Genomic DNA, 11022 nt, shown 5'->3' on the forward strand with positions numbered 1-11022 from the left:
AATTCATGTTGAGTTTTGTTGGGTTAGCTTCAGACGAACTGCTGCGGTGTTTGAGGTTTGCTGATGTGAGTGGACAATGATCAGTGTTCATCTGAACTGGAAAAACAAACTTAAAGACAATTAATGAACAAAGCTGAAAACTGGACTGGAAAAGCCCTTCTCAGAGCTGCTTTTTGGAATACATGTATATTATTTAGCAGATACTGTTTATATTGGTGACTATTAAGTGTGCTTTACTTTTAACCACATTACAGTAAAACTGCTGTTCACCCCAGATGGAATCCCATCTGTTTTGGTTTTGTAGAGTGAGATCTCAGCCTCCGCCATTGCCACCATCATCATGAGTGATTTACAGCTGTCAGAAGAGCTAAATTATATCCCATTGTAAACAACTTTATTTTTCATTCAGAAAATGAATTTTCTCAATTGTTAAAGTAATGATTTGTGATTCTATCCTTTTGCAGGATTTAAAGTTTTACACAGTACAGATGTGACAGCACTGACAAATTTACATTAAAAGTGATTTTATTATTATATGCTATTATATAATTAAAGTTTATATTTATAAAAATGAATAGTATTGTACTATTTTTAATCAGCTTTGAAATTTTGTTTAGGTTTTAATTTTTTTTTATTTATTTTTTTGTTCGTAAATTAATTTCACTTACATCTCCAATGTATCCCAGCAGCCACAAGAGAGCGTCATGTTACAAGTGATGGGTTTGTGATTGCATCAAAATGTATTGCTGGAATAATCTTAAAGATGGATGGATTTTAAGAGATTCACAGTTTTGTCTCAGAACATCTAAAAAGTTTCAATCACTGTTAGATGTGGAGACTTAATGCATCTAAAATATTTCTAGTTCCTTAATCTTTCACAATTTTTTTTTTAAATATACTGATGAATATACTCAGAATGAAATCTCCGGACATTACAAGGATTGACATCCATTGAAGTAAAAAAAATTACAATAAAAGGTACAAAAAAAGTTTAATCCCACTTACTGTACCTGAACAAATACAGGTGTCTTCCGGGCTGCTTAGTCCCTCCATTTAGCCAATTTACTATACAGGTGCATCTAAAAACATTTTAATATCATGAAAAAGGTCTTTATTTTTTGTAATTTAATTTAAAAAAGCAAACTTTCTTATATTCTAGATTCATTGCACTCAACCTGATACATTTCAAGAGTTTTTTTATTTTTATTTATTCTGATGGTTTAAGACAGGGATAGGCAACTCCAGTCCTGGAGGGCCACTGTCCTGCAGAGTTTAGCTCCAACCCTAATTAAACACACTTGAACAAGGCAATCAATGTTTTCGGGATTACTAGATAGATACAGGCAGGTGAGTTTTTATGAGGGCTGAAGCTAAACTCTGTAGGATAGTGGCCTTCCAGGACCGGAGTTGACTATCCCTGGTTTAAGACTTACAGTTTAGGAAAATTAAAAATTCAGTATCTCAAAAAAATAATAATATTCCATTTTGAGGTTGATTAGTTTGATTCATTTTGAATATAAATACTGGGCACCTCTTGAGCTAGTTTAGAATATGCAACCACAATTATGGGAAAGACTACTGAATTGACAGTTATTCAAAACAATCATCAACAGCCTCCACAAGGAGGTCAAGCCACAGAATGCCATTGCTGAAAGGGCCGGCTGTTCACAGAGTGCTGTATCAAAATATAGTCATAGAAAGTTGACTGGAAGGAAAAAGTGTGGTAAGAAAAGGTGCAAAAGCAACAGGGATGACCACAGCCTTGGAAAGATTGTCAGGAAAAGCCGATCCAAGAACTTGGGAGAGCTTCACAGGGAGTGGACCGAAGCTGGAGTCAGCACATCAAGAGTCACCACACTCAGACGTCTTCAAGTAAAAGGCTACTGCTGTTACATTCCTAGAACCAAGCCACTCCTGAACCAGAAAAAACGTCAGAAGCATTTTACCTGGGGTAAGGAGAAAAAGAACTGGATTGTTGCTGTGTGGTCCACAGTCCTCTCTTCAGATGAAAGTAGATTTAGCATTTCATTTGGACATCAAGGTCAGGAGTCTGGAGGAAGACTGGAGAGGCACAGAATCCAAGCTGCTTGAAGTCCAATGTTAAGTTTCCAAAGTCAGTGATGATTTGGGTGCTCTGATGTCTGCTGGTGTTGGTCCATTGTGTTTTACCAACTCCAAAGTCAATGCAGCCATCTACCAGGAGATTTTGGAGCACTTTATGCTTCTATCTGCTGACAATTTTTATGGAGAGGACTTTAGCACCTGCCCACAGTACCAAAACCACTTCCAAGAAGTTTGCTGACCATGATATTACAGTGCTCTACTTCCGATGCAACTCACCTGACCTGAACCTCGCAGAGAATCTATGGGGTATTGTGAAGAAGAAGATAAGTAACAACTGACAAACAATACAGAGGAGCTGAAGGCTGCTATCAAAGACACCACTGAACTCTGAACCCCCTCCCCCTTGTTTGCCCCCCCCCAGCTCCCACATCCCCAGGTCCTTCCACTCCACACTCCCACTTACAAACTGTGACCTGCACCAGACACTTTGTGCAGCATTGGTCTGCTCACTACATCATTCAACTACCTCTTCAGTCAGTTTAAATAAAGAAATGCTCTCTGTGGTTTTTGTCACTTTAAGTCTGATTAAGCTCTTTTGCACTACAATCATTTTATGCACTCTGGCATGTGCCTTGTGCTGCCTGAACCCCCTCTCAACCTTACCTCCCCATTCCCATCTTTTGCCCCAGACACCACTGAACTCTGAGCCCCCACCCCCTTGTTTGCATCTTATTTTTAAGAGTGTAGTTGAACAGAAACCACTTGGTAACAACTTCCTTCTGTTAAATGTAGGGAAACTGTAATTTAGCTGTTCTTATTCAGGTTCAGGAAGAGAAAAGCTCTTTTCTCAGTAGGGAAATTTACCTCCTGTGAACTCAAGGTTTAGAGAAATCCCCAAGTGGGAGAACTACACTACCCCATGATGCTCTAAAGAGCTGCACCAATCTGAATTGTCAAACTCTACAGAGAATGTTAATTTCCTTTTCCTGCATTTTTTTTTTTTTTTTTTTTTTGCATATTCCAAGCAGTTAACTTAGGATAATTGTTTTTCTCCTATGGAAAAGTGATGGGTACTAATGCATTTCTTCAGTTATTGGAAGTTCTTATCCCTATTTAAAGTTGGGTTCCCAATATGTTTTTTCTTTTTCTTTTTAGACCAGGGTGGAGAATTATTTGTTGAATAAGAATGCTGTATGAAGCACACTCCAAGTTTTCAACCTGTAGCACCAACTTTGGTTCAACATTTCCCACTTTTGGGGTTCTCCACCTTCATTTGGGTTATTTGTAGGTCTTAAGCATTTTAATATGGATGGCATGCATCTACTTCAAAGTTCAGTTTAACATTTAGAGTGGCAAACTTGCAGAACCTGTACTGATATAATTGGTTGTGTCCAGTAGCAGGAGATCTGTTATAGTTCCTTAAGATCATTGGTTGCATAACAATGAACCTTAATGTATTTTAATCAAAGATGACCTTTTAAATTCTGTTGGTTGGCATTATTCATGCAACATCTCAGGCATTTTGTTTCATGTTTCAGTATGTCAGTATCTGAGTGTTGTTAAGACACCATTTTAATGCTTCACAAACAGACACATGCTCAGTAAAAGACAGACACTACTCGCTTAAGGGTGTTTTAATTATATTTATTTTTTTGTATGTAAAATGGAGTTTTGTTGTGTAAGTCATGCGGAAATAAATGGACTTCCCAGGCCTCAGGTTATGAGCTCATTACTTTTTTCCTTTTTGTTGGTCAGATCCTTTTTTCCCATGTTCACCTCCTTTCCCGTGTTCACCTCCTTTCCCGTGTTCACCTCCTTTCCCGTGTTCACCTCCTTTTCCGTGTCCTTTCCCTTTCCCTTTGCCCTTTCCGTGCTTCTTTAAGTAGAAGTAGAATTAGACTTGCAGTATATCATTGCATATGTAATGCAATAAGTGCATTATTACTATTATTTTCACCATTAGAGATGGTTTTTACCTTTCCACCTTCATCTCCTGAGCTCTGTGAGACAGAAAATATGATAATAAGTTTACCATACAACGGAGAATTACTAACTATAACTATTTGTTTAAAATTGTAATTGATGTGTAGAAATGTACAGAGCGTTATACCTCAGAACCAGAATCTTCGCCCTCCTGCAATACAATACGGTCAGTGTATTATTTGTTAAAATCAGCCTTTAATGTACTTGTATAATTGATATGCATACTTAAAATGCACATTTGTATATTTAAGCAGAATTATAAATATCTTACCTTTTTTGGTTCTGCAGGAGAAATTTGGAAAACAAATATAAGCATAAATAATTCTTCTGGTAACATTTATTCAAATGCTATCACAAAAAGTGTAAACATTTTAAACTTAATAAAATGTCTTCCGGTGCCACAAATAGAAAGACGTCAGTATATCAGAAATATCACTTACTTGGATCACTCATGTTGAGATTTTCAGATATTCAACACGTCCGTAACACTAAACAATGAAAAAAAAAACGGTAAGCAAGATTCTCTTTGCATGCATGCTCATGTTATATTTATTTTGATGCTTCGTAAGATAAAATCCTTGCCAATGAGTTTTCTAAATGAACAATGAGCGAATTCAGTAACTGAATCAATCTGTTTTGTTAGTTGCCATCAAGTGCTCACATGAAGCATGCATTTGACAAGTATCTGTCGCAGTTATTAAATTAGGAATGTCTTACCTCTTGTCTCGTCTTGCTCTCCAGTGTGGAAATGCCGTTTTCTTCCTTGTATTTATACTTTAGATCCGCCCTCAGGTGACACATATACCTGCTCATGTGCACCCAAGGGTGGATAAACGAGTCTGTGGGCTCACATTAAAACATTAGACTAAGAATCGTGAGTTAACTAAAGAATATTTTAGACATCCACTGCATTTGCTGAATGTGTGTGTCTTAAATGATCACTGATTTAAGTATTTGATTGGCTGATGCACCGAATACTGAATAAAAACAGTAATTTCCTCTAAAATAAAAAATGGCACAATCCAAAAGAAATTTGATCATTGCATGAGTTTCAACATAAATGTTTGATTATGGTATAAAATGGTGTAGTTGTTTTTTGTTCATGGTGATAGGAATGTTATCACCCCATTGATGCAGTCCGGATGAAGGAACGCCCAAAACATTTTGGCAGGTACACAGAAACAGACAGTTGAAGGAATCGTAATTATGCCCTGTGTTTCCACTTCACTTCTCAAACCAGAAAGTCTACAAAAGTTTGTAAGATCTTGTGAGATGTCAGCCCAGTTGAACTAAACAGTTTGTTTTAATGAGAAATGTAAGAAGATGCATTTAAAAAAAAAAAAAATTGAGAAGATGCAAGCAAACCTAACAAATTTAAATTAATATTTTTTCATAATGCAATTAATTTTTTCATTAAATTGAATTATATTAAGCATAAAAATTAAGCATCAAGGCATGAAACAGTGGCTTAAAAAATATATTTGGACAGTAGAACTATTAAAGAAATAGCAGATGATGTTTGTGGATGAAGTTTGCTTTGATATATATGTATTTTTTGGTGTGCGTAAAGTGCTCTCTTTAAAGTATCTGAAATACTAAGACAACAAATATCTGTTATCTAGTTCAAAAGAGAAATCACAAATAAATGAAGTAGTGCTTAAATGGAGACTGATGTGTCTCAAACTGGAAAATAAAGTGTAAAAATGAAGCAAGGTGATAAAGTTTGATTCTTGTAAGCCAGCACATGTTGAGCTTTAACTGAACACTGAATGGTTTGTATGACTAATCTTCTTCAGGAACATAAAGCATTGGGTGTTTGCTCTGTTAATCTGGAGTCACTGTTAAAAGGTGAATGAAAGGTTTGTACAACCATCATCTCTAAATGGTTTAATAAAGGATGTTATGACCAGATAATGAACATTACAAATTTATCATCTTTATCATCACAGATTGCCCACACTGCAAAATAGATTTTCTTAGCCAGTATATATATATATATAAACGATAAGGATTCGGTTTAGAACTACACTACAAACACAAATAAAATGTTAAAACTACAAATATGGTGGATGTGTGTGACCAATGGTTAGGTAGAGATGTTTAGATAAAGGGGAGTGAGATTCTAAAAAAAAAATATATATAACAATTTTTTACTATTTTGCAAATGTACTTCCTGAACTTACAACGTAAGCAAGAATATTCTAGTTATGACTAGTGAAAGATGGGTTGAGCACTATGACCAGCATTATCAACAACAAATGTCGAGTCACTCCTTAAACTCCTCTCACTCCTCTGATTGGTCGCTCATGGGGGCTTGTCAGGTTTATTTTTAAAAGTTCTCGATGTTTCCAAAAGCCTCACATTGCAGCATACTTGCTCTCTCGTTTTTTCACATTCAATGTACGCCTATAAATGTTTTCGATACTCATTTGGTAGCTCAAATTTATCAGCAATTTATAAATACTTGTTTGCATTAGTTTCTGATGTTAAACATTTTGAAACTACAGTTCACTGCATACAAGTATAAAACATTATGATATATATATATATATATATATATATATATATATATATATATATATATATATATTGTTTTGTATAGCACAACTATTTAAATAGGTATGGATTCTAAATGTAAGATGATACTATAAAACTATCAACTACTCAATAAACTATTTTATTTCATATCATTTCATCATTTAATTTAATATGCATGTTGTTCAGTGTTGTGATACACCTGTGTGTTTTGCATTGCATTTTTATGAGAAATCACAAATATATAACAGTGTTTGATATGCACAAAGAGCAGGGATCTCATTGCACTGAAATATAAAGCGACAGTGCCATCTGAATCTCTTTTGTAAAAGCTTGCATACACATGCTTAGTGTTTATGAGATGACCGGTCATGCAGCAAAACACTATAGTTTCCCCTCGAGCTAGGGTGTGGTCTACGCTGAATTCTTCAGGTGCGGCTGTACAAACACAGACATAATTTGCTGCATATTAATGCAAGCCAAAATCACACATTGACATTCTATATGCTGAACTAAACCACATATACAGTAGAACATTTAACAGTTTCCTCCCACAGGCGTAATCTCTTTCATCATTTGCACTTTGGCCTCATTACTCACGCTCTTTATTGTGATGCTCTGTTGTTGTATATATTGCCAACCCAGATAGCACACGAACGTTTGCGAGATGTCTGTTAAAGATCGCTTCATCTGGAAAGCATCTGCTGTGTACAAACATCTGATAGATGTTTTTAAGATGCAGAGGTGTGAAGTATTTGAATAAATGTAATTAATTACTGTACTTGAGTTTGTCCGAGCATCAAAGATATAAGCAACCCTTACTCTCTACTTCACTACACTTTTGAATAAGCATCTGCACGCTTTACTCCAATACATTTGAGTTACACATTAAACTTTGCATGGCACCCAGCTTTTTCTGAAGTAGTTTAGTTCTGCTACAATAGAAGGGATATCGCCGACTACAGGGCACTGAAAGTACTGTATCTTGTGTGTTTTTCCCTTACTCATCCAAGCTTGTCAACAGGGCTACTTTACAAGGATGTGAGCTCCTTAGCAAGTAGCTTTTTATTTTTTTATTTTATTGTATTGCAATTTTGAGGTTTTCGGTTTTATTTTGGTTTTAGAACATATATGTGATTGCTCTCTTCACAAATTAATTATTTCTTGTTTTATTACATGTTCTTTGTGCCCCGTTTTGGACTTTTATGTCACTTCCTGTCTCCCTATTTGTAGTCCGTTGCAATGCTTGATTAGTCTCCTCAGGTTTTTGTCTTGTTATCCCCCTGTGTTTATATATCTTCAGTGTTTCTTTTGGTTCATGTAAGTTGTTGAATTAAATGGTTGTTTATTTGTCTGTCATGCTGTTCTTTGTTCCCTTTTGGTTTAATAAAACTAGTTTTTTCCATCAAATAATACCTGCACATAGATCTTTGCCTCAGCCTGTTTTCCTCAGCTTCTCCACAACATTACAGATTGTTTTAGTGATGGCGAAGTGAAGCATTCTGAACTAATGGCTTTCTTCACTATTGTATCGAAAAAAGGTTCATGACAGGAAGCTTTTTAAAACAGTTTATGCTGTGGCCATCTAGTGGTCATAAAAATAAATAACACCTTCCAAAATGTAATGTTCCATTAAAGCCAGTAGTTTCTATGACTGATATATATTACAATATTTTATGTAAATAATGTTTATTGTCAAAGTCATTCGTTTGTGTCTGTGTACTGGCACTCAGTCCTTACACTGATATTTCATGGCCAAAAGTCATTTTTGACTTCAATAATTAAATTACTATACAAAAATACAAATTCTAACACATTGGAATGTAATTATGTAACATTATAATGTAAAGGAAATGCTGATACTGATGCTTTGAAGCTTCAGTCTTGAACATCCCAAAATACAATTTTTCACTTTCATGTCCCTTTAACACATGCATCTTAAACATAGTCTATAATTAATACGAGTAAAATACTTAAGTAGCCTATACTGGTCAAATCAGACACTCTAAGAGTTGTTTTGGACCATTATCTAATTTTCACTGTAGCTATCTATACTTAACTCAAGTATGTTTTTTTAGGTCCTCTTCACACCTATCATCTTAAAGACATTTTCTAAACGTCTATTAGACATCTGATAGGAAACGTCCTCTAGAATGCACTTGTAGATGTAAATGCATGACGTCAAATCGACGTCAATGAGATATAATGGTGTTGCTCAGAAGACTAAATGAAGGGCTTTATTTTTTTTATTAACGTTATTTTTGGTTTACTAAAAAAAACAAAAAACAACAACAACAACAACAAAAACATATAACGTAAGAAAATTAGGGTGAGTGTTTAATTGCCCATTATTGTCAATTAATATGTTAAGCCAAATCCTATTTTTATTATTATAGTAATTATGAGTGATAGTACCACTGTGCCATATAAAACACTGGTAACAGATTAGATTAAGGTTCATATTTTAGCATTACTTTAGTTAACATTTACTAAGTGTGAACAAAACTTCTACGTCATTTATTAATCTTCGTACATTTAGCCTACTAATGCATCATTAAAATCCAACGCTGTGCTTGCTAACATTAGTTAATACACTGTGGATTAACATGAATGACTGTATTTTCCTTAACCAACATTAACAAAGAATAATAAACAATGTAATAAATGTATTGTTTGTACATGTTAATACATTCACATTAAGTTGAACCTGTGTTTTTATAAAAGTGACCAAGCAATGCTAGTTTTTATTTTTATTTTTGGCCAAAGCATTTACTAGTTATATAAGGACACTGGAACAAATACATAAATAAATAAATAAATAAATAAATAAATAAATAAATGAATAAATAAATTCCCCCCAAGTTTTTCAAATAAATAACATGGGACCATATTAAAAAAGTATGATTTATGAAAAATATTGGTTAAAAGGTTTTTTAAGCCAATTATTTATTTATTTATTTATTTTTGTGATTCATTTTTGTGATTTTATTTTTGTGATTTATTTATTCAAATGATTCGCGAAACCGCTACGAACTCCCGAACTGACTCAAATGATTCGCGATCCTCAAACTGACTCAAATGATTCGCGATCCCGCTCCAACTCCCAAACTGCTTCAAATGATTTGCGATCCCTAAACTGACTCAAGTGATTCGCAATCCCGCTACGAACTCCCGAACTTATTCAAATGATTCGCGATCCCCAAATTGACTCAAATGATTCGCGATCCCGCTACGAACTCCCGAACTGATTCAAATGATTTGCTATCCCCAAATTGACTCAAATGATTCGCGATCCCGCTACGAACTCCCGAACTGATTCAAATGATTTGCGATCCCCAAACTGACTCAAATGATTGGCGAACCCGCTTCGAACTCCCGAACTGACTCAAATGATTCGCGATCCTCAAACTGACTCAAATGATTCGCGATCCCGCTCCAACTCCCAAACTGCTTCAAATGATTTGCGATCCCTAAACTGACTCAAGTGATTCGCAATCCCGCTACGAACTCCCGAACTTATTCAAATGATTCGCGATCCCCAAATTGACTCAAATGATTCGCGATCCCGCTACGAACTCCCGAACTGATTCAAATGATTTGCTATCCCCAAATTGACTCAAATGATTCGCGATCCCGCTACGAACTCCCGAACTGATTCAAATGATTTGCGATCCCCATATTGACTCAAATGATTCGCAAAACTGCTACGAACTCCCGAACTGATTCAAATGATTTGCGATCCCCAAACTGACTCAAATGATTCGCGATCCCGCTACGAACTCCCGAATTGACTCAAATGATTCGCGATCCCGCTACGAACTTCCGAACTGAATCAAATGATTTGCGATCCCAATACACATAATGCTATAAAAGTGTGCACATGGAGAGAAATAAACAGCAGATGTTCATGTTAACAACTTCTTTAACTTGAGCAAACGCTGCTAATACACATACATTTGTTAATAAAGTAAATAAAACGAAAACATGAATGTATTAATGCTACTGAATAAAAATAAACAATCCACTCGAAAGTCTCTGCTCATCATGACAGGACCTGGATTTTTTTTTTTTTTTTTTTTTTTTTATTGTGAATGCAAACAATACAAAGATGACATCAATTATATACAACTTTGTGTAGAGTACACAATATGTATCAACAATATGTCATCTGATGACAGGACCTGGATCAGTGAGCTGCCTCTCGGGCCGATGACGTCAATTCCATGGAGGCATGTTGAACACGCCCCCGTCAATTGACTCCGCCCCCACGTCAAAACAGTGCCACAAAGAGAGATGTGCAGAAAAGTGAAGCGCAAAGGAAAAATGGTATCGCAAGCTCAAACTAGACTGATGAGCAAAATAAAAGCAGCATTGCAAATAAATTAATAGATATGACCATGGAAAATCTGTATTGCAAAATCATTGCTTTCGCGCTGTTTC

The 11022-nt window shown here is 35.4% G+C and overlaps 1 long non-coding RNA gene across 1 annotated transcript; it reads right to left on the bottom strand.

The window, feature by feature from the left end:
- Positions 1-3692: 3692 nt before the first annotated feature.
- On the bottom strand, positions 3693-4307 carry LOC127933524 (uncharacterized). Its single transcript, XR_008147531.1, has 3 exons — positions 4175-4307; positions 4041-4064; positions 3693-3940 (listed from the first exon to the last, which is right to left on the bottom strand). It is a non-coding gene; the product is annotated as an uncharacterized LOC127933524 (long non-coding RNA).
- Between the last annotated feature and the right edge of the window lie 6715 nt (positions 4308-11022).

Source organism: Carassius gibelio, chromosome A17 (genome assembly GCF_023724105.1).
Source record: "Carassius gibelio isolate Cgi1373 ecotype wild population from Czech Republic chromosome A17, carGib1.2-hapl.c, whole genome shotgun sequence".
Classification (NCBI taxonomy): Eukaryota; Metazoa; Chordata; class Actinopteri; order Cypriniformes; family Cyprinidae; genus Carassius; species Carassius gibelio.